Source organism: Tachypleus tridentatus, chromosome 11 (genome assembly GCF_004210375.1).
Source record: "Tachypleus tridentatus isolate NWPU-2018 chromosome 11, ASM421037v1, whole genome shotgun sequence".
Taxonomy (NCBI): Eukaryota; Metazoa; Arthropoda; class Merostomata; order Xiphosura; family Limulidae; genus Tachypleus; species Tachypleus tridentatus.
This window is the reverse complement of record NC_134835.1, coordinates 97,913,373-97,940,381: the sequence shown is the minus strand read 5'-3', so window position 1 is coordinate 97,940,381 and position 27,009 is coordinate 97,913,373. Positions and strand designations below refer to the sequence as shown.

General features: G+C 31.5%; 1 protein-coding gene and 1 long non-coding RNA gene across 8 annotated transcripts in view; both read right to left on the bottom strand.

Annotated features, from left to right (window-relative positions):
- Nucleotides 1-27,009, bottom strand: part of LOC143232870 (BAI1-associated protein 3-like) — a 181,077-nt gene that overhangs the window by 149,434 nt on the left and 4,634 nt on the right. The window lies entirely within an intron of this gene.
- LOC143232872 (uncharacterized) lies at nucleotides 4,424-14,642 on the bottom strand. Of its 6 annotated transcripts, none has more exons than XR_013017840.1 (3): nucleotides 11,709-12,099; nucleotides 7,415-7,692; nucleotides 4,424-5,766 (listed from the first exon to the last, which is right to left on the bottom strand). It is a non-coding gene; the product is annotated as an uncharacterized LOC143232872 (long non-coding RNA). The 6 variants fall into 6 exon arrangements; XR_013017841.1 differs by lacking the exon at nucleotides 11,709-12,099 and adding an exon at nucleotides 9,865-11,685; XR_013017842.1 differs by lacking the exon at nucleotides 11,709-12,099 and adding an exon at nucleotides 9,873-11,685.

Below are 27,009 nucleotides of genomic sequence, written 5' to 3'. Positions count from 1 at the left end.
AGATAAATACTGCGTTTTAAGGTTATATAAATGTCAAGTTACTACTTGCTCTCAAAATATCGGACTTAGCAAAACGTACGTCTCGTTCATTCACTCAGTGACCACGTAGTGAGCCTTCCTTCCAATGTTACACCCAGTATCACGTTTGGAACCAAACGAACAACGCTAATTCTAATGTATTTCATTAAACAATTGAAGTCATGTCCTTTTTATCTGACATTTGAAATCATTAATTCTAATGTAAACGTTTACAAAAACATTATCAATATAATTACTAAAAGTGTGCTTTTAAATATTAGGTTAATTTAAACATCATTTAATGCACGTAGTCTTGACATGTTAAATTTTGAAATATTCATTATGTGCTAGCAAGCCGTAAATCAACACGTCATAGACAACAAATCTCAGCAGATTTTTAACCGATATTTCCCTTTTTAAATATACAGACTCCAGTAGACCAGCGGTAAATCTGAAGGTTTATAACGCAAAAATTCAAGTTGGATATCGTGTAGCTGTGTGCTTAACAACAAACTATTAAATAAATAAATAAATATATTAGTAGTGAATTATGTTAATCCAAGGTAATTTACAAACTAAGAGGAAACTAGGCCAGACTTCAGCAAGCAACGACGCTCTCTTTACTGCACATTTCACTGATTAGTTCTATGGTTATGCGATGCAGTTGTTCAAAACTTGCGTTTTGTGAATATAGATCTAAAAATTTTTGTTGCACTGAGCCTAAACATGTCACTCTAGTCGGCATTTCATTTTGAAAGCAATCTTTAACTTTCTCATATTTGTTTAATGCGTAATTTTTCACACATGTTGTTTTAAGTGGTGTAACCAAGGTGTTTTATAGTGTTTATTCAACCTTTATAACCTGATATTAAGATCACATTAAAGCACTCCTAGACTCCGATACACTTACGATGGCTTGTGAGGATTTAGGAATAAGTTGAATAATTCTATTTATTTTAGACATTTGTTTGAAGTGATATAAAACATTTATTTTTGTTTCATCTTCAGCCCAAATTCCAACTCCACTCGTACTACTGTAATTCCAGAACTCATCGGCTGTACAGGGGCGATAATACTAGAGAAAAAAAACAACTGAGTCTAGGCTTCCAATTTTACAAATAAAATAAAATTTTGCCAAACTGTGAACAGATTGTAAGTGGTATCATTAATGGTCAAAACTGAGACACGAGAATTACAACCTTTACAGTGTGCAACAAAAATAAGCCTACTTTATCGTCCTAATTAAATTTACCGTCTAAAACTGTTAACGATCCTGTTTATGCTAGAGCTTTGTAACACTTTACAGTTTTTAATTTACTGTACATATTTAAAAATAAGGCACTCTTGCTACGAAAACTTTATTTCAAACTTTCACGTATTCCATTAAAAATACATTGCCTTTAAATTTTGTAATCGCATTAAAAGCACAATTACAATATCATACCTTATACTCAGTTACTTTGTGGATTATTAAAATAAATTGTGGATGAATTTTAAAAGATTGTTAAACAGAAAGAAATGTTCAAAGCTGAGATGTCTCGACGTTACTCACTTTCAGTATTTCTCTACATATATGTTTGAAACAGCTACTGTTATATGATTTTAATAATGTCTTTCACCATTAAGACATATCATTCTTCTACACAGAAGAAATGTATACATATATATATATATATATATATAATAAATAGTACATTCAATATAACTAATAAATGAATAAGCAATTCACGTTTAAAGTCTGAAGACTACAAGAATCTAGGGTATGAGACGCAGAGGTAAAAGTATATATATATTTTTTTTATTTGTACTGTAGTTTACAGATTTATAAGATAGATTAAACTTTAAATTATGTTTTGTCTTTACATACTGGATTAATTTAATCTGTTAATTTGTCTTGAACGATTGAAGCAGAGATTTTGCATGCATAAATGTGTCGTTCTTAGTCCTCTGGTGGGAGAGCAGTAAATCTTAAAATTTTTACCGCGAAATTCAAGAGTTCGATTCCTCTCTGTAGACAGCAGATAGCCCCTATGTGGCTGTTATGAGAAACTTTTTTTTATCAGTTTTTGACATTTTAATGGAAATTAAACTAGTGTTTTAAAAGTATTAATATTTGTAAATATGAACCGGACAGATTGGGAGTCACAAAAGTAACTATTGCTAGCTGAATAAAATTATTGAACAGAAACTTTTTAATAATCAAGTTTTGTTTTTAATTAAAATGAGACGTTATCAAACAGACCAATAGCTGCTGAAAGTTATAATTTTGATAATATCTTTGTTTAATGCAAAATTCTCATGGTTAAATTAACTAACAAATAAGCGCACCCCAGTGGTACAGCGTATGTCTATAGACTTATAAACTGCTAGAAACCGGGTTTCGATACTCGTGGTGATCAGAGCACAGGCAACCCTTTGTATATCTTTGTGCTTAACAAAAACAACAAACAAGGGCAAATGTTTTAAAACATACAGGCAGACTTCAGATATTTCAGCGGTGAATCTCGGAAACTATGTTCAGAAGTTATACTTTAACTTGTCGGAGTCTGTATTTCGACTGAGAATGGAGAGCAATAAAAGCAATGTGTGTGTGTGTGTGTGTGTGTGTGTGTGTGTGTGTGTGTGTGTGTGTGTGTGTGTGTGTGTCAGTTAGAATAAGAGTTATGATCTACTTACCTCTCCTGTTATCAGGACACGTTAAAATAATTGTTTTTTTGTTTATTTCAAAAATATTTTGGTTGATATTAAAAAACTATAAATGGATAAAATGTTAACAAGAGTCATAAAAGTACATAAACGAAGACCCGTTGTAAATCATACATCCAAACTTTAGGTGGTGAAGTAATAAGACAAAGATCTTCGTGATGAAGAGAAATCCACTTAAAGAAAAATGTATTCTCAAAACGGCTGATATAGGTATTAGCACTTTAAGTAAAATAAAGTACAGAACAGTAAATTCCTCTTGTGTATTTTAATTAAAGTGCTAATACCCATACAAGCCGTCTTGAGAATACATTAAAACATTGATCTGTTAATTGGTTTATTATACAAAACTACATAAACTGACTGGCACTTTATTAAGATTCTCCCACCACCACCATCATTTTGCTGTTATGGTAGTCTAAAATCAGGGTGGCATAGTCACCAAAAATACTGGAAGGTGCCAAGTTCAATAAGATCCAACTCGTCGAGAATTATAATGTTTAAGGTCATTCTAAAGACGACCAATCGGATAAAGATATGATTTCTGTAATGGTCAAGCAAGATGGTTGAAATCATCAACTGTACATATTGTATAAGTTAAATTGATGTATTAATGAGGGAAAAGCTCTTCTAGCAGGTATTTGACTCCTAGGGTGTACATGTCGTCCGTCGTATCTACAAAACAATGCTGTGTTTCCAAGTTAATAGAGGAAGGTGCTTTCAAAATAATCCATCATATTAGTATTGTTTAATATATTTCGAAAGCACCTTCCTCTATTAACTTGGAAACACAGCATTGTTTTGTAGATACGACGGACAACATGTACACCCTAGGAGTCAAATGCCTGCTAGAAGAGCTTTTCCCTCATTAATACATCAATTTAACTTATACAATATGTACAGTTGAGTATAGCATACACTCCCCATTATACATTGTACACAGTTGAGAAAAGCATACACTCCCCATTATACATTGTACACAGTTGAGAAAAGCATACACTCCCCATTATACATTGTACACAGTTGAGAAAAGCATATACTCCCCATTATACATTGTACACGGTTGAGAAAAGCATAAACTCCCAGTTATACATATTACATAGTTGAGAAAAGCATAAACTCCCAGTTATACATATTACATAGTTGAGAAAAGCATAAACTCCCAGTTATACATATTACATAGTTGAGAAAAGCATAAACTCCCAATTGTACAATATACACAGTTTAGCACAGAATATACGTATACAGTTTGTGATATAAATAATGTTCGAACCAAACATTCGTGTTTACATCTGAAATTATTTTTAGCACTGGTTGTCAGCTATCATGATGTAGGTAGTTTTAATTTTGCAATTTTCTTTGCATGTTACAGTTGAAGGTGGCCAAATCGTGAACGCAGTTGATACATGATCTTATACATTTTGCATTTTAAAAACATGTTCAATAGTCTGGGACAAGAGTATATGTATATTATCATATGTATTCCTTTTCTGTCACCGTTGACGATAGGCTTTGATGACAGATGCTTTTAAAAAGCAAGCAACGAAGTGGTATTTAATAAAGACGTTCCAGTTAGATCATAGTCACTGACTGTTTGTACAGTTCAAGCAATTACGTAGTAGAACATATTATCAGTCTAACTAACTATGTGGGTATAAGAGGTAGGGCGATTCTAATAAAATGACTGTTTAGTGTACGAGTATATTTTTATTATCAGGACTACAAATCATATTAGAAAGGTTTTATTACAATACGTCAACAGATCTCTACTAGGTGTTGTAATAGGCTGTTATTGTTTTTTTTTTTTTAAGACAGTAGTTCAAAGTATTAGGATCTCTTGCCGTAGTTTAATTTTATGTAACAAGCATTCCTGGCCTTCACACAAAATGTTTGTATTGAGAAATAAACATGTGAATGTTCTTCCTAAACGTCTATTTTCAGACAAACACTCCTAACAACAAAAACAAACAGTCTATATAATCTTGCTTTGAGTTGTACACAAGGAGACCCGACTCTAATAAAATCTATACATAGAGACTAAATAATTTTGATGGGTGTGATGCTGTTTATGTATAATTTGTGTGTTTAACGCGCCTCACTGATTAATGGTCAAATTCCTGCTACCAGTTCTCCTTGTTCATGGATCAAACTTTATAATATCCTATACTAATTTTAAGTTTTGTTAATACTTATTTTATAGCAACACTATCTGGTGCCTAATGCTGCAAGTTTCTAAAGCTTTAACTTATTTATACCTACGTCCCTTAGGGATTATTTTTTTCTGATACTTTCGTTTATATCTCAACTCGTTTAATGCTTATTTCCCGGCTGTTTTTTTACAAAATGAGTTAGTTGCGGTTTCCTACTAGTTTCAGCATAAGCGTTTAAGTCATCATACTTTCCACCGAGTCACCTGGTGGAGAGAACACACAACCAGTGCAGAATAAGCAGCATAATTTGTCTGATGCTTATAAATATAATACAAGTTCAGTGGGGAAATAAATTATCACACTATGAAAAATAGTTGTTTTAATTCAATCAAACGAATATCGTATGCTTTTAATATTTTATACAGATTTTTTTAATATTTAAATTCACTTTCGAAATTATTGTATCTATAATTTTTTTAAAGTTAAAAACAAATAATATTTTAATAATATAGGCATCTAATTGTTAAAAAACAAATAATACTATCATAATTTATGCACATAATTTTAAACAAATAATACTATCATAACTTAGGCACATAATTGCAAACACTAAACAACGCACTGTTCAATCTGTTGCTCATCTAAAAATCGATCGTAAATTGGAAGAATAAATCCAATAGGGTCTCTATAGATAACTTGTATTTTACGCAACGGCAGTTTATTAATCTTGGTCCTTTAATACATACGTGAAAACCAATCACGGAAAAGTTTTTAAAAGAAAATGTGTGACGTGAACGGATGCTCAGGTTAATTCATTAGATGTTTTCGATTCTGTTTCCCCTGCTTTCAAGAGTTTCTTCTGTAATCCAATACGGATTCCACATACCAAGATCTACTGGTTTTATTAAAATAAATGAAAGTATCTAAGTTGAAGAAGTAATTTACTCGATAACATAAGCAATACTTTGTCGTAATTTTCTAGATATCAAGATCAATATAATCTAACAAATTTTCATCATGAACCTATGGGTATGAAATATATTCTCTTAAATTTAAAATAAGGTATGCCACATGCATAATGACGTCAGTAACCTTAATATCATACACTTAAAGAACATGCGGTATCTTATATGCTTATTGGCGGCACTAAATCCTGTACTCTGTTGTACAAAATATAGGTCTGTTACGTGTTAAGTGAGGACGTTAACATCTTAATACCATACACTGATGTATAATAGAAGGTTTATGATATATTTATTGACTGCTTTAAAACGAAACTGAAACTACTTCATCTTGTTAGAGATAAGGTATCTCACGTGCTTAATGTTAGCTTTAAAAACATGATTATGGTACTTCATTTTATAAGAGATGAAGCAGTTTGCATTTTCACTAGGGGATCTAAAGATATGTACAAGTTAAAGTACAATATAAGGCTTGCTATATGCTTACGGACAACTTTAAAACATAAAATACAATACAAAATTCGTTTACAAGGTCTGCTGCAAACCTATTATAGTATTCAAGATTTGGGACACAAGGTAAAACATTTAATAACTGTGAACTAGTGATATCGTTTTTAAAAGTGACTGTAAACACGAGAAATAGAGGTGTTTAAGATGCCCTGTATTCATTATCATTATAAAAGAAAGTTGTTGTAATACATACAAGATTTAGTTAACTTGGGGAGAAAATATCAAAATAAGCGTTTTATTCTGTTGAGACTAATGTGAATCGTCACAGTTAGTGAAAACACACGGTAACTCTAAGTGCAAAGTACGATAGATAAATTTTAGAAAAGAAACACTTGGCCTTGAAAACAATGTTCACATTTTGTAAAACGTTTTACAGTTGAAAGATCTATCTAGTTAATATTTCAGGCTCACATTACGACAATGCAGACAGATTAATTCTCAGAACTTGAGTAAATGCAAAAAGGAATATGAAATAATATGTCAGTCACACTACACCTACCATATTTAGTGTCGACGAGTCTTATGCTTATGTGCAACAATACGACGTAAAATATTACAACTAAGCGCTACATAAGTGGTATAATAGGCTTATATAGGACTACACGACTTAAAATACAAGTTGGCGCACGACCGATATTCGTTACACGTTTAGTTACCTAACAGCTATAATATAGTATCCTATTACAACAGTTTTTAGTATTTGTAATTTCAAAAGTTACTAAAAGTGTAAATACTTTTAAATAATTAATAACTCGAGAAACTACATTTTCATACAAAGTTATGAATTTTGATTATACCAACATAAACTTGTGTCTGAATTTAAATGGATATAAAATATGCATTTTTAAACAGATAACATCGGAAAGAACTTGGTTACATCACGTCTAGTTTTTTAAGAAACACGTGGACTATCGATTGGAACCTAAATTCCATGGGTTTACTCAGTACTTTGATAAGCCTAGCTGTAAGACATTTCTAAAACATACACATTCAGATGAACATATCTAATGGCCACTATGGGTAATACACGAGGAGAAACAGGGTAAATAGCACAGATAAACACAACCTTACCAGGATGTTAAATCTCTTCTCGTCTTGGTTGCCGCTTTTGAGCGAGTGCCTCTTCCAGGCACTATTCTGTCAATCAGCTTTTCATAATCCACAGATGGTACAGAAATGGAAAGAAGACCTTCCAGGAAAGACTTGAAGGCCAGTCTGAAAGACACTTCGACAACCGCAAAGACCAAATGGAGATTAGTCTTGTGTGGACATTTGATCAGCAAAATGACCAAGGATCTCTACAATGTTCTAAAGGTGTTTGTAGTCCCATCAACTTAGTTTGACAGTTTCTACAGTAATGTAAGCATTTCATCAATATGCTACCACTTTACAGTGTCACAACATTGACTTCAAACATTTAGAAAGATGAAATATCTTTAAAACAAATTTAATGACATTTTACGAAAGATTAGCCTATCGTTTTTAAAGTGGTCTTCAGTAGTGTCCTCACTTACAAGCTCAATTAACGGAAGGTTTGGAGAACAAAAACAAGTGTCAGAATCTTCTAACTACCCATGAGAAGTTCAAGAAGGTAAACAGAAACAAATTCTTGCTTCACAATAATAACTTCATTAAATTTTCTAAATAAAATCTGTAATGTCCTTTAAGGGAGAATTTAGACAACAGTTTATTATACAAACTGCAAATAGATGTACATATACTTGTTTAAGTATTTCATTTATAAGTAATTAATAGCTGCAACATTTTAAAATTATCTAATATATAAAACTTACGTGCTTATTAAATAAAAGTTTAAAATATACCATTTTAAACAATAGTGACTATCATAATAACTAATTTCGTACATAATTAGTATATCACAACAGGCAAGTTTAAATATATCCAATGTGCAGCTTAAATATTCATGTACAATATTTAGTCAGCTCAGAGTTTGGTAACCTCAGAAACATCATTTAGTTTCTTGCTGGTTACTTCAATAATCTAAAGAGCTTCCCTAAACATCTTAAGAACTCGCTACCATTAAGCCCCTTTCTACAAAGTAATGTAAACACGTTAAAATAAACAAGACTCCTTATTAACGAGGACGAATTTCACCCTGAAAATTAAATATTTAAAATATGATAAAAAATTAATTACATACATTTATCACCGTCTGATAAGGACGGTTCAAGTGTTAAGAACTCTGGTTCAACACTCAGTAAGTGGAAAAACGAATACTTGATAATTGATCAAGATACTTATAGGAATGAGCTCATAGTATCTCCGACATAAAGAATAATTATGGAAAAATCACTTTAAAGTATAAGACACAAAGACTTAACTGCCTCAATGATTTTATAAACAATGAAAGAAAAATGTTTATTCAAAGAATAACTAAGCCTTATAACGTGAGTGTACCGTTTGATACTTGTTACATTACTGATCAAGCTATAAATTCCGGGTTTCAGCTGCTCAAGCATATTATATTACTAAACAGTAAGTTTACTTACCTACCATTAAGGAAAGATAGAACTTTTTTTACATCCTCCTTCATTCTAGAACCTCAATTTACCAACCTTTACGATTATTTCCAGTCCATAAAGTTTATACTTTGCTAAAAGTTATGTTGACTGCTTCGTTTCATTGCCCTGTATTAACTCTCTTTAAGTTTAACACTAATTATAGCCTACACATGGGAAAAAGATTTTCAGTTTTCAGTTTCGTATCCTTATAAATGATTAACTGCTAGAACAAAAAGTTACCATCAGGTTTAATTTTATTACACGTAACATGTTGGTGTAGGTGTTTTGACCCCTGACCTAAGGTACTAACCAGTCATATAACTTTAACACCTTACACAAGAAAATAGATGTTCCGTTTCGTGACCCTTTAAATTATTAAACAGGAGGGTAATTTCATTATCATCAGTTGTAGCAATCATTACACCTTAAGTCAATAACAAGCATAAAAGTCGGTTTAATTTCATTAAATAGGTTGTTCAAAACAGATATAGAAAAGTTTTTCATTGCTTAGCATATAGAGTAATAAATGAAGCAATTGACAACACTAATTCATGCTTCAGAAATCGATTCCACACAAGATCTAAAGGAGAAAGAACCGATTATTATAGAATACACTAATAATTAACTTAAAGGGTAAGAAAGCCATGCGTAAGTAAACAGCACCATTAAAAGTCATTAACTGCTGAAAACTACGGAGAGTAATTATAGATGTAGGGTACTTACTAAAAACTATTTATCTAATGAATACTGATGGTACGTAGAAAAACATCGGTAATTACTATAAAACTAAATATCTAAAGGCGTATGTGATGAGTTTTGTTTTCAGTGTATTAAAACACTAATTACCTGAAAGCTAAGAACGATCACCATTTACAATAATACATGTTCAAGACTCTGTCTTAAGGGCATTGAAATATATTACTTTACAACTTAAGCTGACTTTAATAACCACAAATATGGGGAGTCCAATACTTAAAGCAACTTAATAATCAAACATACTAATTTACTTTGTAAAAGTTCAATCCTTGCTATCTTTATAAGGAACATGTATAGTCGTTGCTTTAGAACTACAGTTAAGTTATTCAAGTGATGAGGACGGTGATTCATTTCACTGGATATGATGCTAGTCCATCGTAGGTCAATTCCCAGCAAACAGGTGGTACTCGGATAGGTAAGTAGACTGGAGTACTCTGGTAAAGTTTCTTTCCTCAAGGACACAATGGTACGAAGCCCAGCTCCGAACTCGCAACCAATTCACTTCGCAAAGCAATTGAGTCACACTTCCTGTCACTACTTATGTTGACCAGTAACACGTTACTTCACTACAAAGTTGACTTCAGTAATATACTACTCCTCTATATAAGCTAACTTCCATAATCTTAAACCACACCACACTAATTAAAAAGATAGTAGTTCACTCTTTATTAGCCTTCACTTAAACAGTTTGAGTTATGGTAGTTTATCCTTTTATCTACTAGACACTAATAACTAAAATATACTAGTATGGTATCTATTAAACCGGGCTACATGTGATAAGTTTTTAACAATTAGCATGCCATATATCATCACTTTTTAACAATTAGCATTTTGCACAACACCAATTTCAACGATTACCGTGACATGTACACCACCAAAACAATCTTCAAGAGTTCAAATATACTAGTTCACTATTTACTACAACAAACTACAACACATCTCAATCAACTAATGATATTTCCCATAAACACACACTTTCCTATTTATCCTCTATATCCTCATAAATTTCAACCTGTCACAATGCATAAATAACCTTTCATATTAAACAGGTTATCAACATTTAAATACTAATTAATGACTTTTAGTAACGTCACAGTTTTTCACCATGTATCTCGTAATAAGTAAATTTCAGTAACATTACAACATTTTAACTTCTAGCTTATAGTAATAAATTTTAAGCACATCATAAAGTGTGTCAACATCTAGTTCTAATTACAACTTTTCAGTAACCTCAAAAACTTCCTCCAAAACTCACAAATCTTTAACACATAAGTGTCAGTTATATCATAGAAGTTTTCAACGCCTAATTTCTACGTAATAACTTTCAGTAACCTCAAACATTTCCTTCAAGATCTAGCTGCTACTGAGCAAGTTTCAGTAACTTCGCAAAATAATTCCAGTATATTACAGAGCATGAATGACTTTGGATGTACATAATATAATTCAGTGTTCACTGAAACGTTTTCGAAGAATAGAGTATCCAGAATAAACTTTAGATATTTGCAAAATATCTAACAAGCAGTCTAATACACGTCCGGGATAGCCTTCAACGGTTAAAATTCGGAATTTTTAAAAACTTAGCACAGTTGATTAAGACTTAAAAGAGTGTTATCGCATTAAAAGTTATCTAAAAGCTATAGCACTTCCGGAGCGATATTCAACAGGTACTAAGACAATAACAGCACTAACCTACTAAAACGCTTTAACAAATGATATTTACATTCACTCACTAGTGTGTGCTAAAACATTTGAGAGATTAAAGAAAAACTTTATTTACTCACTAAGAAGATTTAACTGGCTCCAAACAGTCTGTGGTACCTAATAAATTATTTAATAAATTAAAGAATAAATTTTTGTGCCAATTAAAACGCTTCATTAGATTAAGAACAGTAATGTGTACCTACTAAACCACTTTAGCAGGTTAAAGAGCGGCTGTCCAGTAAAAATTTTAATAAGTTACCGTTGTGTCATAGCTTTCGGTAGTAACTCCTATAAACGTAGACGTATTTAACAACGAGCAAAAATGATTTTAAACAACTGTGTAGAAACAAGCAGAACAATGACAAAATTATAAAAATGAAAAATACTTTACACCAGCTGGAACCAAGTAAAATACAAATCTCAAATTGAGATATTTCCATCTATCGTCATCTTGGGTATGTCTCAACTACAAAACGCATTGCTTTACAAAAATAATAATAGCTGAATCAACTTCAAAAACTTAGCAAGAGTACTTTAAAAAGGTTTATAAAGTAACCATAGCGACCTTCAGAAGTTACACAGCTTTCTGGAAATTCTATTATTTACTATACGTGTGTTTTTCTAATAGCAGTGCACTAATCCAACGCTAGCTTAAAATAATTCAGTAACGAAGAGTATATTATTGAAAACCTCATGTTATCACTAAGTGAGGGCGAAAGCAAAGATTTTAATCGTCATTAAACAAGGCAATTAAGATTTAACCACGAACAACCAATCAACAGTACTCACTGTGAAAGTCTTCAGCAAGTACTTTAAAAGCACGTTCATTGCCCACCAAAAGGGTCTTCAAGTGGTCTAAATCCCCAAATTCAACTTTACATGTGAACAATAAATCAAGTTAATCTTTTACGGGTGTTTTCTCTAGAAAAATTTACAAAAGAGAATAATTGTTATTATGGTTGTAATATTACTAAATACGGAAGAACCAGGACGGGTTTTGTAATTAAATTGAGATGTTCTATTTTTGAGGCTCTACCTTCCCTTGTTACCTATCAAATCACTCTAAATATGCCGCATACAGTCAACTCTCGAAAGGACAACAAGCGACGTCGTGTCCCTTGTGCGCACGCAGATTTATCCAGTAACCATGACAACAACAGGTATTAGCGAAAAATAACCATTCGAATATTGCACCTGTATCTTACTTAAACAACTTTATTACAATGATTAAACCTTTTACTTTTATTTGCTATTATTTAGTTATAAAATGTGTGAAACTGACATTACCAGAAATAAATTAATGAACCGCATTTTTGTAAGTGAATAAGGCTGCTAGGAGTGTTCGTAATTATTTTAAGGGCAGACAGTTGAAATTGTCGATTTTTTCAAAGGAGAAAAAGCATGTTTTTATAGCAACAAACTGATATTCATTAAAAGCCTTAAAGTATTTCAGTTTTAAGTATTATTGAAATGATGGCAAAATTAGAAATATAGTGGAAATATATGTTATCTCTATCTACCTTCTTGTTTTTACTTTTATAAAAAAAATAACCATTTAGATATTCTATGTACTCTAATTCTTACAATTTTGTTCCCGCTGGCTCAGTGGTAAGTCTGAAGGCTTATTACGCCAAAATTTGGTTTTGATATTCGCTGTGGGTTAAAAGCAGAGAAACAACTGTATAGTTTTATGCTTAACAAACAAATTTTAAAAATTTTGTTTCAGATATTGTATAATAATTACAAAAGTCGAAAATTTGTCTGTTTTGTTATTTGTTGTTAAACACAGAGCAACACAACAGGGTCCCTGCTTTTAATCTATCGCAGGCATCGAAACTCATGTTTAGTGCTATAAACGTTCAGACCTGTCGCTGAGCCACCAGGAGAAACAAATCGCAGAAAGGACATTGCTTTTGTTGTTAATTTTATAAACTTTTTGTAAGTTTTTCTTTGTTTTATATAAATTACTTTCACAACATTTATATTATATTAGGACTAATTATTTGTCAAATAATTCAAACACTACAATCATTGATTTTTACTGTTTCTGGCTCTTCTGCGGGATTTTCTACCGCCATTGTGACTGAATTTAAAGTCACTGTTCAGGAAGTAAGTTTACTGGCGTTCTATAAAAATTTCAAGTACCTCTTTCTGACTAAAAATAATAAATAACTTGGATTCAGTATACATTCTTGAGATTGAGCTAACGAAGAATAAAATTCTTATATAAATTGAATATGTCAAAACATATTCAAAATAAATTAGTTTTAACTTATCGAATACATTTTCCCTTATTTTTATATTCCTTCACTATTTTTCTTTCGATAAAATTGTGTACCCTGTCCTGTAATTAGAAAAAAAACACCTTATTTTCGTTATCTTCAAAATAATTTCAACTAACCTTATTCACCACATTATTTAAATACGTGTGGTTCTTTACGTTGATACAATGAACTAGTAAAATAACTAAAATTATCAAAACACATCAAGAAATTCCTTAAAGTAAACGATTAGAAAACCACTTGTAGGAATAAACTTGTTATAAAAACGAGTATCAGATAAGATTAGTGAATCCGATGTCTCCAAAAGAGTGAAAAAAAAATTTAAGTGATATTTTGAACATCGTATTAAAACCCCTTTTTAACTCACGTCCCAGTTATAATTAGAGGTGATTTTAAGTTATTGAAAGATAGTCCAAAAAATTAAATAAAATCTAACCCTTGTTTCTTCAGATACAATAGTTCTTTATCCAGATATTACGAACATTATTATGGACTTAAAACTTTGAAATTTTATGCAGGTAAATATCAGGAAATAATTGATTTTACTAAGTGTTTCACCACACAGAAAACATTGTAACTGATATTTTTTACAAACTTGATTCAGTATGCAAACTTTATAGTAGTCATCAAAAATACAATAAAACGTCCCAGTAAATCATTCAAATAAACTATATCGTTTAGAAACGAAAACCACTTGGTTATTAAAACAAAACTAGTTTTCAGTTCAATGTAACTAACGGAAAATGCTATATCTATGCGATTTTAAAATCACTATAAATATAGAGATAAAAATTAGTAAAACCAAAGAGAATACTTTACTTTTTGTAGCAGTGAATCCTTGTCCAAAAGTACGTATTGATATTTTATTTGTGAATACACAATTAAAAGAAATGGTAGATTAAAAACTGAAAGAAGTTTTCAAAGACAGGAAAACTGTTTTATCAAGGAAGCAACATAAAACGTTATGTACATTATTAAATTAAACAAAAATTAAATATAAAAAATTTTTTGTAAAGAAGGTATTTTCGGTTGTGAAAAAGAAATCTAAAGATATTTCGTTTTTATTAAAAATTTGTTTAATTGTAAGTCTAGAAAGGCAATATGTCTCTAGAATGGGTAAATTGTAGTGAATTTGATCAAACAAATAATTTAAACTTAATGATAAATTTACATAAATTCCGCGCTAGATTCACTAAAAATGTGTCAAACATTTTAATGAATGTATTCTTAGCATATTTAAAATAATGAAGGAACTATATTTTCACGTGTTCTCTTTTCAGACATGTAAAATAAAACCTAAAGGACTAAGGTTCAAAACAATATTAATAAATATTTTGATGAAAGGTAAGAAGGCAGTGTGTATGTGGAGGGGGTGTGTTCTTATAGCAAAGCCATATCAGACTATCAGCTGAGAAGGTAGAAGGAACAGTGGTTGAATAAAGGTTAATGTTATATTATAAAGGGATCAGTTAAAACTATGAATTACAGAAAGGAAAATTAACCACTATATTTTGTAAAAAATTGTTTAACTTTATGCAAATAAACTACTTTTCTACAGCTACAGAAAAACGTATAATTAAAATAAAGTTTAATCCAAAGAAAAATTATGCTTGTCAAGAAAAGAAGGGAAAATGTGCTTCGGAAACTTCAATTAATTTATTTTTAGGTATATTTAAATCTAGTTACGTGTATTTTAATGATTTTTATAAATTTTGTAAATTTATATCCTAATGAGGAACCTTTGAAGTAACAAAACAGATAGAAAATAACACAGAAGAGAGAGAAACAGAATCGAACTAGTGTTTTGTTATTTTTATCTACCATGATTTAGTTAAAACGTCTATTAAATGCTACTTTTCTTGCCGATAGTATGTTAAAAAAAAGTTCAACATTATTATTGCTTTTTACAATTAAACTTGTTTGTTTGTAAATAAACACAAAGCTACACAATGAGCTATCTGTGCTTGGCTCACCAGACACTGTTTTGACACTGAGTGGCATTTATAATTAAAACTAAAGTTTAATTCTAATATTCCAATCAAGTGTTATATCTCGTTTTACTGACAAAAGTATGCAAAATAATTCAAAATGACTACTAAGCACTCCATTATCTGTCGGTAATAAAAAAACGATAAAGTATGTTTTAAGCGCTTATTATGCGTTTTATCGCAGGGCACTTTTAAATGACTTTCTTATATATCTCTAAAATATTTGAGAAGCATTAATTGGAATTTTACAGCGAATGTATTTTGAAATCAGAGAAGTGAGTGTCAAGTATTGTGTTACTTCTTAACCTTAGAGATCTGAAATGTTTATAATGTGCTGATTAAGAGCTATATTACATCGTACAATTAAATGTACTTGTTAGTAAACAGTATTAATATTATTTTATTTCACATGTAAAAACTAATTAAACCAGTGTTAGATATTCTATAGATTTATTACGGTTTATTAATTGTTTAACAAAATTAAGTCCATAGTCCTAAAATTACAGATATTGTTTTACTAGTGTTACTATGTAAAAAATGATCAAATTCAACTTTCATTCCAAAACATTTATTGTAGGTTTCTTTATCAGTCTTAAGATGGCGCTACCTCGCGACTAGTTAATTTTAAATACTACGTGTTTTTTCAACTCTTAGGTGAAAGAAATTTGGTGCATAATATCTGGGAGAAGTTTGATCGATAACAAAAAGGGTCGATGACTAATTAAATCAATCTATTCACCATGAGAAATAATTTCTGACTCTGTATGTATTTTATATGTTTATTATCTTATGACGTAAAAAACAATTTACTTTAAAAGTATTTGAGGATAATGCATAATGTTTTTAAAGAATATTCTAAACAATATGCTACATTTCTCAGAACACATGTTTCCGAAACAGTTTTATATGTCTGTTGATCATGTAACGATATTTTTCAATCTGAATGATATCGTATAATATCATATATCATATGAATATCGTATAAGAGGCATCAGTCAGTTAAACAGTTTTCCACATTCCTTTTGTCACAAGAAAAAATGCTTATACAGCAAAAACAAACTACTCGGCACCTTATGATCGCCATTTATTTGCATAACTGTTATTATTTCACTGTGGTAGCGAACCCATTTATTCCCAGCATGGCCATGCTGCTAGCGTGCTTTACTCACAATTTAAAGGTCGCAGGCTTGAATCCCCGTCACATCAAACAAACCTTGGAGATGTTATAATGTGACGGTCAATCCAAGTATTCGTTAGTAAAACAATAGCCTAAGCGTTGGAGGAGGGAGTGATGCTTTCCTTCTAGCCTATCACTGTTAAAGTAGGGACGACTAACGTTGATACTTCTTGTGTGTCTTGGTACAAAGTTCAAAACAAGCGAAACGGTCGGACTAATAGTATACATTTATACAACGTAACAAATTGTTACATCTGGTTCTCATGTAAAGCTTTCCGACAGTGATAATGAACTGTCACGAAAATTAAACTGTTTATAGCAAAACCTGTGGAGTTGTATTATAAAATCTCCATCCTATTATGATGAAAGCATTTAATTGTGATAATCAAATTTTCAATTATCATAGTAAAGGCCGTGTTATTTCTGATTATGATAGTAAAACTGTCTAATCGACAGCTTAATAGCGAAACTGTCAGTTATGTTTACAAAATCGTCCATCTAAGCTACTTTCAATTAGCATATTAAGCAGCATCACCTGTTCTGGTTAGTTATGATTCATCCTAGAAGTATTGAACACAAGTGCACGATGTAAAACTAAACTAAAGACGGTTTGTGGAAATAAAACCTAGAGCAAGGAAAACAACCAAACTTGTAAGTTTGGTGGAAATATAACTTGCTTAGGCTTGTAGATGAGGCTTGAAACATTTTTACCATTTCCAAATGTTTTCAAAATAAAAGTTATAATTCTTAATTGTGTGTGTTCTCTTGTAGCAAAGCCACATCGAGCTATCTACTGTGGTCACTGAGGGGAATCGAGCTCCTGATTTTAGCGTTGTAAGTCCGAAGGCTTACCGCTGTCCCAGCGGGGAACGTTTAATTGTACCTCAAATGAAGTTTTTTAATAAAAGCAGTTTTTAAGATATAGATATAAAATTCCCTGATAATCACCCTGTCTGTTAGTCTGCTTGTTTAAAAAACATCTGTAGACAGAGATTGCATTCCTGTGATTGTTCTTGTATCTTATTAACTTCACTGTAAGTATTTATTTTGAAGAATATTATTTTCCTGCTCATAACAACACTCCTAAATCACTAATTATATCTCTTGTCTTTTAAAAATAACTTAGTTTAACAAGAACAATACAAGTTGGATAAAACAAGAAATCATTAGCTTAAACGAACTTAATGTGTCATTATCAGAACCTACGTTTGTTTTCAATTGTATTTCTTTACTTTCTTTCTTCAAACAGGTTTAATGTTACATTGGCAACATTGTTTTGAGAAGTTTAATAAATTTGGCTTACTTTCAAATTATCAGAATTTGCTTGCTGTTTATTAAAACGTATTTATAGAAATCTATTACTACCTGTGAAATCGTTAAAAAACTTGCATTTTCTATGATCACATTTTGCTGTACCAATCTAAGCTTCATCGCTATTATAGAAGTTGAATGTTTTCATTAGTTAAGAAGAGAATGAAGGATATGACGTTATTACAATTGCCAGAGTTATACTATAATTAGTATGAACTAGTTCGGATACAGTTGGAAGAAATACCAAAATTGAATTACACAATTCAAACAGCAAACAAACAAAATACAAAACAACTAACGATTAGTTGTGAAACACGCTTTAGTAGATTATTTATGGTGAAAATAAACACGGAGCACATGGTTCCCAGTGCTATGAATATTTTTCCCATAAGCTCTGGTTATAGTAAATATGAGTACTAATTAATTGTTTATTTTAGAATTGGGCACAAAGCTGCACAATGGATATCCACGTATAGCCACCCCAGACAGTGAGGGAAGACTGCTAGTCAACAGTGCCCTTCGTCAACTCTTACCTATTCCAATCGAATAACACACTAATGACATGTTGTACCACAACACATGTTATAACAAACTGCAATGCCATAAAATAAGAACGACAAATAGTTATTAAACTAAGGAATCTATTAGACAGTTTACTGCATTACTGTTGCTCTGATACATTAATAATTAATTACCTTATGTAACGTATGTGAGTAAATACTAACACTGTCACACATGCACTATAAATGGAAATAAGTATATACGTTGTTTTTTTTCTTATTACTTATACAATACCTCAATTTTCTTGATGTCTTCGGGTAGAATTAAAAAGAGTTATTTTAACTCCATCAGTAACAAAATATTACACATGTCCGTACTTAACAGGATTTTCTTAGACGTATTCTTGGAATAATTGTTGTTGTTTTTTTATTAGATGCTTTTTAATGTTTTTTCTTCCGATACTACGGTAAGTAGTAACGTGATTAGAAGCAATTAGCAAAGTTTGATAAATTCTCTAAAACTCAATAAAAATATAAGGTTTGTCATATGAACTTAAAAGGTTAATACAAGTGTTCCAGAATCAAACATATCGTCTGGTCGTTACCTTGCTGGTGTCCGAGTTCACAGGTCTAAGCTGATGAATACGCTTAGCAATGCGAACACATCATTAAAAAATATCAATCCCGTTATTCGATTTGAAGAGTCACATAACATCTGTCAGGCACCTAATGCTCTTGGTTGGCTGCCCTCCTTCTGATTACTATTTCCGAATACGGGATGACAATACGTGTTTGCACTTTTATAGGTAAAATTGTTGAAGAGTAACTTTTGATTTAAAATCTTTGAATAAACTTTTAAACAAAGAACTATCACCTTTAAATGACCTAACCTCTTCCTGTGGGAAATTAATTTTATTTAATTTGTACTGCAGTGTAAATACGGATTAAAGACAGTAGTTTACCATTTTCCAACTGAAATATCTATATGGATTAAAAGCATTAGGTGTTTATTCGTGATTTGTGATGACAACAACTTGATGTAAAAATGTATCTCTTTGTTAACCTGAAGATTCCCTGAAAAGGTCGAAAAAGTTGTTCTCTACTTTATTAGAAAAAGTGTTAATACCCATACCAGCTGTTCTGAGATACATTGGATTTTTATATTTCCGTCATCTGAAGTGTCTATATGGATTAGAAGCAGTAGCTGTTTACCTTTCTTCCAATTGAAATATATATGTGGATTAGAAACAGTAGCTGTTTATCTTTGTCATCTGAAGTGTCTAAGGATTAGAAACAGTAGATGTTTACCTTTCTCCCAACTGAAATATCTATGTGGATTAGAAACAGTAGGGGTTTATCTTTCTGCCAGCTAGTGTAAATATAGATTAGAAGCAGTAAATGTTTACCTTTAAGCCACCTGGAGTGTCTAAAGCAGTTAGAGACAGTAGATGTTTACCTTTGAGCTAAGGAGTGTTTATATGGATTAGAAGCAATAAATGTTAATCTTTCTGCCAGCTAATGTGCCCGTACGAATTAGAAACAGTAAATATTTATACAGAAAGTTTCAAATATATAAAACAAACTAAGAATAACTTAAATAATTTAAACGCCTCTAAAGCTACTGCAAGTTTTATAATTAACGTAGACACTGATGTATAGTAAAATTATCAGGAACTGGGAAATGTGCAATATGTTATAATACGCAATGAAAGATATAAAAAAGTAACTCAAACAATTAAATTTTTACCACTAACTAAACAATAAATTCGGATATAAAAGAAGAAGCTGAATATTTTCTCCAATAGTAAACGGCAAGTATAATTTCTGTTTTCTATGTTCTTGATTAATATACTTCTGTTGTACTTAAATTAAATTTCATATTTTTCTCATCTTAAAAGATAGAATCGTCCAAAAGAAGGGTGGACCAGTCGTTGCGTACTAGTAACACTTTTTTTTTTTACTTTTCCCATTTATTTGTTATTTTTTTCAGTTTTATTCAGCGGTAAATGTATTGGCTAAATATTTATTAAAACTTTGATTCCACTATCAAAACCTACGTCATTAGACCTAGTAAACTGACTAAATATTTGTTTTGATTGAACAAAATTATAAAAATAAATTTAGTATATCATAAACCGGCGCTCATCATAATAAGTCTGCTTATCCAGATGTCACAACAATAAATTTAGGAACATTTAGGTATAATCCGTTACGTTTACAATTCGAGTTTCCGTAGATTTTTCTAAAGAATTTATCCGAAAGGGGTTTGAAGGCCACTAAAAAAGGGTCGCCTATTTTTATATAGCACTGTATTGTCTGTGAGTCATTTAGTAGACACTGAAGTGATGTACCATAAGAAATGCTTAATGTTGCAGTTTGTCGTGACATTGGTGAAAAGTGCGCATGCCATTAAAAGAATTATGCACTCTTTAGGCTACAACACAGCGTGGCATACAAACTTTAAAAGAAAGAAAACTATTTGTTACTCTTAATTTTTGTTTTATTTACTCATGAAACAGAACACTTTCTGGGACCCTGCGGTAGTACACATAATCCATACTCTCACTTATTATTATTATATCTGTAAATCACAAATTAGTCACTCATAGCTTTGACAACAGAAGATTAGCTTGTTAAGCAAGTATAATACACTCAAGAAGTTGTATATCCCTGGCTGCAGAATAAATAACTTAGTAGTGATACATATCCTACACTGTTAACACAACACAGAAAACTTATTAGCTATGATGACCCTCACAACCTTGATTATAACTTACTAGTGTATGTACCTTTCGGGGAAAAGATAACTTGCAAGATGAGTATACCATGTAAGCATCAAACATGTATGATATATACCTGTATTCCCTTGATAATAGAACGACTAACTCATCAGGTTAGTATACTCTACGAGCTTGCATTACAGCATATGAAATCTTCTAGAAGTATACAAATTTTTAGAGCATGAAGAAAACTTCTAAACATGTTTATACGAAACCATTTACTACACAGACAAGTGATGTAACATGTTCAGTGGTGAATAGTCGTATCATTAATTAACGTCAACCTTTTTCTTAAGACAGGAAAAAAAATTTCTTTCACGGCAATAAGACACTCAGGTGCAGCTTAGGAAACAGGAAGAAAATTCATTTCGTGATATTTCTAATGTTACGGAAGGACTCGCGAATTAGAAACATATTGCAGGACATGTTTCCTTAGTGCAGAGCACGTTTCCTTCCTCTCGAAAAGTATATAAAGAAGAGTAAAGTATGTTATTGGAATAAGATAGAAGTAAATGATGACAGTTATTATAAACTTCCATTATCTAGCATAAAACATAACACTATAAAATAAAACTAATTTACACTTCCTACCATTATTACCTTAAAACCTTACGTTATCTTCTGAAGACTGGGAGTCTCTTTGATATGTAGCCTCCCCGCTAGTACAGCGGTATGTCTCCGGATTTATAACGTTAAAATCAGGGGTTCGATTCCCCTCGATGGGCTGAGCAGATAGCCCGATGTGGCTTTGTTATAAGAAAAACACACCCTATTTGATATGTCACTGATGATTGACAATAAGTACTAATTAATACTTACTGTTCAAACTCAAATTCCTTTTTTAAATGTTTTATTTGTTCACGTTAGATATACCACCTCGTTATCTTAATCACCATTCAAAATACAAGATCTATTTTGATCTAAGGACCTATTATCTACACCCATGCGTTCCAGGACCGTTTATAAATACACATGTGGTGACTGTAATTCTACTTATACTGGTAAAACTATACCACAATTATACCCGCAAACATATGGGAATATGAAGCAGAACTGGTAAACAAATTATCAAATTCCCCAGACTCCACGATTCACACACACTGAAAACACTAACAACCCTATCTTTATTATGAATTCCAAAGTCATCTCATCTGTATCATCAAATACTGAACTTTTTAGTAAAGAAATTTTTTTGTTTTAGGTAAACTCCCAACTTTAAATAATAACTTCACTACAGTTAAGTCTTCTAAATACTTGTATAGTATCGTTGCGTTATTCTATTCTCTGTTTATTCGATTGTCTCTTAATTTATTTCATACGCTTGTGTTGTATTTTAATTATTTTTATAGAACGTTTAAATTCTATAATATGTCTGTACCTAATAATTTAGGATTTTTAATATAATTTGCTGAATATGGAATATGTATTTTCCGAAACGTCTAACAATTAAATGTTTGCTACTGATCATACACAAATTCGTTGTTACTACTGTCGTTCTGTTATTCATCATTAATATTTTAATCATAAATAAAATATATATACATTCATCGCATTTTGAAGAAATACGGAAAGTTTCAACAGTTATGAGCCTGGTACATATGTACATGGACGAATTAAATAAGATGGGGCGGTAACTCGTATTTATTTTAATTTTCACAAATTAATTTACTTTATAAGGCGAGGACTGTAATTATTCTACAAAATCGCCATTATGATATAGGCAGTATTATTTACTCATTAGCTGCAAAGTTAGTAAATTTCTCTATTTTAAATGTCTCGCTGGCAAACACCCTTTTCCCGTACGTTCAAAATAAAACTTAGAAACCTGATAACTTATCGAAGACTGACAGACAGACAAATCTATTTCATCTCTATGTTATGGTCAGGCTATGGTTATGGGGTTTATACAATCATTTAAGTTTAATTATAACTAATAGTTTTCACAATGACTGAAATCCGCTCGTCAGAATCTTCCTAGTTCTGATAACGGATATCAATCATTAAACGTCATGTTCTCTTTTCGGGAGGAGGGAGGGCTTGTGTTATGCGTTGCCAAATAATTATTTTGTTTCAAATAAGAAGGACCGTCACAATAGTATTAGAATTGACCGTCACAATATAACGCCCCCACGGCTGAAAGGGCGAGCATGTTTGGTGCGACGGGGCTGCGAACCCGCCCCCCTCTGAATACGAGTAGCACGCCTTAACACGCTTAGCCATGCCGGGCCTGGTGAAAAAGTGAACACGATTAACGCCAGGTTTTATATGCCGCGTGTTCCATCTTATGTGGCAAGCGCTCAACAATCAGACTATCACGTGCCAACACTACAGAAATAACTTTGAAAAGAAAGTTTCCTAGAATCATAGGTAAAACATAAGGGATATTCCTTCATTTTTTTATGTGATCGGTGGAAGTTCTGATAGTTTATAAGTAAGAATATAGTTTTAAAAGTAGTAGTAATTAAAACCACCTTTTCTTCAATGCGTGAGCAGTGGTTCAATGCACAGGATTAAGAATGCGAAGATATATGGTTATGCATTGAAGAAAAATTTGAATTCCACTATTCGGGCAGACAAATTTAGCTCATGATTCGGTGGTGAGTGCTATTGACTAGCCGTAGCCTCTCAAATCTATCGATTCAGGCTTAAAGAGAGATAACTCTTGTATAGTTTCAGACGAATATCCGAACAAACAAAGAAATAGTTACTTTATTTGTCAGCTTGAAAAAAAAAAAAAAAGACATTCACACAAGAACAAAGAACTAATTTAATTCATAAAAACATAATATCAAGGTATGTGAAAACAAATAATAACCTTATTAAAAGATAATTAATCACCAAATAATAAAATAATGAATTTCCTGAATTTTAAAAATCAATTACTACAAATGACTCTTTCATTGCAGAATAGATTCGAGTCTTATGAGCATGGCTGTTGTCTACATGGAGAGTTCCCGAAATAACCCTTACTCGTTGTGAACGCTACAGCTAACAATCACGTATAATTCAGCTTTTTACATACGTGACATTCTTTTATTGTAAAGCAGATAAACCCATTATTTATGTTCATAGTATTCGACCGTACAAGTACATCTGATAAATGTTCCCCCCCGTTTTCGGCCTTCTTCCTTCAATTTAATCAACCTGTCTTAGAAAATGAGATATTATAGAAATCTTACAGTATAAATATGTTTCCATTTACTTCCTTCAAACACATTGTTTGTAATAGGACTTATTGTATTCATGAATATCTCAAACTAGAAAGTTTGATTGTTGTAAAGGTTGCAATCGTCTAAGCCTTATCTTGGGAGTTTAAAATATTGTATTGTCCATTGAATATCAAATAAGTAATATGCATAAATCAACTGCAATTCAAATGTGATTTTGCTTTAAGATCAATATGTATAATGAAAACTCCAACATTTTCATTTTTTACCAAACCGGTTTTGCAGCGTCACAGACACCTCTTAACTTCCAAAAAAAAACTTTAAAAGTACAATTAACATCACAGATTACTCTTTGATGTTAAAATTTGTACTTTAAGTTTTTTGGACTCGTGTAATCACATTAGTTTTAAAACAAAACTTGTGAAAGAGGGATAGTTGCCTCCCAGCTCATTTTTAATGAATGTTCTTGTTTTTTGTTTAGACGTAATTATATCTACTCGCTTCTTTAAAGATAATTACGTATAAAACAATACTAGTACAAAAGATTGGACTTATGCTTTAAGAATCTGATTCAATTCTCCACGTTTCTACGAAAATCGACCCTCTTTCTTACAGTTGTGAATTAACTGCTTTTTGTCTAACTCATGTACGATTTTAAATGTTTAGCTCTGATTAAGTTGCTAATGAATTTATTGTTTACAGATACTCCCATAGGATTTAAAGATTCGTTAACTGATTCCTTAAATTTCTGAAACAAAAGTTAAAGAGAAAAAAAAAAACATGTTACGAAACGAAATTTGCATCTAACAAATACAGTCTTGACATTCAGAACTAGTCTATTACTAACATTAACAATTAAACAAAGAAAATGAAGACATGTATACTCGTAAAGTATTTTAACACTTTTCTAAGTTTTAATTTCATTTTCGTTTACTTTGACGCCGTGCTGTTGCGATTCTAGAAAAATATTCACAACAAAATAAATGTATGTTTATTTTTTAATTTCGCGCAAAGCTACACGAGGGCTATCTGTATTAGCCATCCCTACTTTAGCAGTTTAAGACTAGCGGGAAGGCAGCTAGTCATCACCACGCACCGCCAACTTTTGGACTACTCTTTTACAAAGAAATAGGAAGATTGATCATAACATTATATCGCCCTCACGGCTGAAAGGGCAAGTATGTTTGGTGCGAGAGGGATTAGAAGCCGTGACCCTCAGATTAGGAGTCGAGCATCTTAATCACCTGACCATTGAACATTGCGCATAAAATTGAAATGTAACTAAATAATACAGTGAAGGGTCTCCATATTTTTGACAAATATGGAAATTCTCATACTTGACGTTTATGAAAGAACTATTTTCATAAAAAGGGTTTTAGACAATATAAATGGTTTATTACCACTAGAAACCGAAATTAATTATTGCCATGTTAAGAAAATCGTAGATAAAATCGAAAAACTTCAACAAAAAATCCCATTACGTGTAATATTAACAAGGTCCAACTGACGTAATGTCTTAACTAGGATTTGTAAAATTTGGTTAATGCTACGTACAAGATTCTAGAGATTTCTTAGAATGAGTATTTTAAAGGGTGAAAATAAACGAGATAGCTCGAGATCGAGAATCCGGTGTTAAAAGTTCTTCAACTGATATCTTACGAAATTGGAGAAGTTAGAATAGACCAACTGGAGGCTTCATAAATTGTACCTACTTAAAAGTGTTAAAAGTTAAAAGAAAATTCTACCATAGTTACTTCGTAAAATAAAGTTCTTGCCACAAAGAGTAATAATTTAAGTTTATTAAATGAAGTTGAACTCAAGGTAATAATTTGAAGTTAAACATTTAAATATAAGCCATAAAATCTCTAATACAAAATAAGAAAAGTAGTTAATTTTCAAAAAATTAAGGAAAATTTATTTATATGGATTTTGGCAAATATTTTTCGAACAACAAAAGGTAGATTGTGTTCTAGGATACGTCAATATTTTGTACCAAAGTTTTAATACGTTATACTAAGACTATTTTGAATATGTAAATCAAAAAGTCACGTGACAACTTTGGACAATATAAAGTTGCGATGGAACAGAAGGTATCAAAACTACATTTTGGACATTGTTTAACGTTTCAAGCACAGTGTGATGGTCCCGAAAATTGTTCACTTTTGAGAAGTTGTCAGTGACAACTTTTTCCGACATAAGATATCGAACCATTCACATCATATGTTAATATCGGGAATTTAGACTTGTATGTAATGACATTAAGAAATAAAGGAATAATTATCAATTTAAGAAACTAGGACTGTCCAAAAGGAGACCTGCAACAAGTCGTACTCCAACCGAGCTAAAGTTCAAGGTTTTGTAAGTGGTTAAAATCAACAAACACACAATTCAGTAGAAATAGCCGCACATATCTCAGGTAAGAGTAAATACATAATCAAGTAAAAGTAAGACGTCGCTAGCGTATATCACGTGTAACAAAGTG